We start from the raw sequence: 2,867 nt of genomic DNA on the forward strand, positions 1-2,867 counted from the left end.
GTGGCCATACAATCAAATGATGCCAGTCCTCATTTCGCATCTTTTCAGAGAACAACTGGTCTTGTGTTAACAGCGAGTATATGTGGATCACATTTGTGCTAGATCGGTTAGTATTCATTGAATAATCAAGTCCATAAAAAATAAATAAATAAGTATTCATGCTTCATTCATCTTCGTCTGGTACAACAAAGATTAGGTAATGTATAACATATACTAGGTGAAGGCAGATTATTAAACATGCGGTGAATTGTATACATATAAAGAAATGAAGGTTTTCAGGACTTATAGCCCCCTCGTCCTTCTCTATATTTGTAGTGTACTGAGTGCAACAATATGTTGTACAGGGACGGATTAACCACAAAGCAAGCGAGGCACTGGCCTGTAGGGCCTCACGCTTGAATAAATCCTTCATTAGATTAACATAAAACATACACATCCAAAAGAATTGTCTTTAAAAAGTACTAGGCCCACAATATCTAGTCCGGCCGAGGCACGCAAAGAGGCTAATCCGACCCTATATTAAATTTACGAACTGTGGCTTCAGCTGCCAATGTTCCCGGAATGTTTCGTTCAACTATTGCCTGGTAAGTAGACCTGGCATCCTTGTCTGTTTATTTAATTGATTAACTAACATCCAGCCTACAAAATTAAACATCGCTAAAGCGAACGGAAAACGTGTGGCACAAAATAAGAAAATATTCCGTATCTTAAGCAATTATTTGATAAACACTGACAGCCTTACATGTTATCTAAGTGATGAGCCGAAATTCGTCCTACAAATTTTACTTCAGCATAGTGAACGTGTTGCTCAACCCATTACTGAATTGCTGTGTTCTTATTTAACGACGCTCCTGGGATGATGAAAGTGCTAGAAAATTTGCATTTGATGAAGGAATCAGTGCCTGCCGCAGAACTTTGGTAACAATAAACGTCCCAGGAGGTATGACACTTCCGTGGTGTGACTCAGTCATTCACAATATCTAAATGTACACACGTCTAATCGATGGACATTCTACAAATGTAGATTATTTACAGTTATACAAAATGTCAGTGTGATGACTGTGTACACTGTCTCTCACATAGGAAATGCTCCCTGGATGTGTCGACATTATAGCCAACTCCTAATTTCACGCAAGCTGTTTTAGCAAGAGAAGAGATGGAACTTTTATTTTTAGTGAAGACATGTTCAGCGTAGGAAAGGGAGATAGTTTAGTGTCACTAAGTAAGAGGAGGATAGTTATTTGGAGGGTTCTGTCGAGTGGATAGATGAAGAAATTAGTTTTTAAAGCAATGAACAACAAAAAGTTTGCCATAGTCATTCTGAAATAACAGAATCTAGGTATTTTGTGGGTTCTCTGCGCGAACCGTTTAATTTCTGCTTAGTTAGGCATCTCGTAAATGACGTTGAGAAATGCAGAACAGAATCACAAGCGTAAGAATGGATAGGACAAGAAGTTTCACTGAAAAAATCAACCATGAATAATAGGAACACGATGGGTGATAGCTTACCAGAGACCTGTGGAACGCCACAGTTAACATGTGTAGGATGACGATGGTCGTCTGTCACTGCGGCGATAGAGCGACCAGAGAGAAAACTTTATATTAAAAAAGGTGCAAAGGGATGAATAGAAACCTTATGAGGGAAGCTTAAAAATAAAAGATATATGCCATACTCTTTCAAAAGCCTTTTATATGTTTTGAGCAAATATATGTTTCAGAGGACAGACACAAACCTTCAGATGGAGAATCAAAATGTTTGTTCAAACTCAAAACTGATGACAATTCACAACTAAAAGTTTTCTTTCTTAGTTTGTGTCACCCACCAAATACCACACATAAATCTGTTGACTGGATGTTGTCCTTTCTGTACGGAAAGAAATGTTATATCGGCACACTCATAACCATGTTTTTTTAAAATACTACCGTATTTAGATGAACTAATAAAGATGTTTCTTAATAATAATCTAGTCCATTTGGGGGTGTGCCAAAGTACTCCAAAGAGAAAGGTCAATGGTCATTTCTTGCTCATTTTTTACCATATTATATATATATATATATATATATATATATATATATATATATATATATATATATATATATATATATATATATATATATATATATATATATATATATATATATATATATATATATATATATATATATATATATATATATATATATATATATATATATATATATATATATATATATATATATATATATATATATATATATATATATATATATATATATATATATATATATATATATATATATATATATATATATATATATATATATATATATATATATATATATATATATATATATATATATATATATTCGTAGATATATAGTTACATAGACCGATATACGTATAAGTAGACTTTGTCTCTCTTCCCTTCGCTTACGAATCATTTATGTTACAAATGACAACACCCTTGAGGGTATAATTTACAGAACAAAGTGTAGATTCTTAAATTGTATGTAGTAGTCTTCTTGTATCTGTGATATTAGTTATAACCAGACTGTACATTCGGCTACGCCTTGTACTTTGTCAATTAAACTCTAGAGAAAGGTGTATTAAGCAGACTTTTCCACGTCACAGTTTTTATCCCTTTGACAGATGTAGTTGATGCAGTGGTAGGCATGATAGTGTGAAGCAGTTATGTAATAATATCTGTTACTAACTGAACATTTGCTTCTGATTTCAGTAATGATTACAATATTGTCTACAATATTATGTATTAATTAGCAATGTTTTGAAACAGGAATTAAAATATTTATTAGTTGTACTGTGACATTTTTTGACTAAATTATTAATTACTGTTTTATCAATAAAAATAATTACATTCTTTGCGTTG

The sequence above is a fragment of the Scylla paramamosain genome, chromosome 1, assembly GCF_035594125.1.
Source record: "Scylla paramamosain isolate STU-SP2022 chromosome 1, ASM3559412v1, whole genome shotgun sequence".
NCBI classification, from domain to species: domain Eukaryota; kingdom Metazoa; phylum Arthropoda; class Malacostraca; order Decapoda; family Portunidae; genus Scylla; species Scylla paramamosain.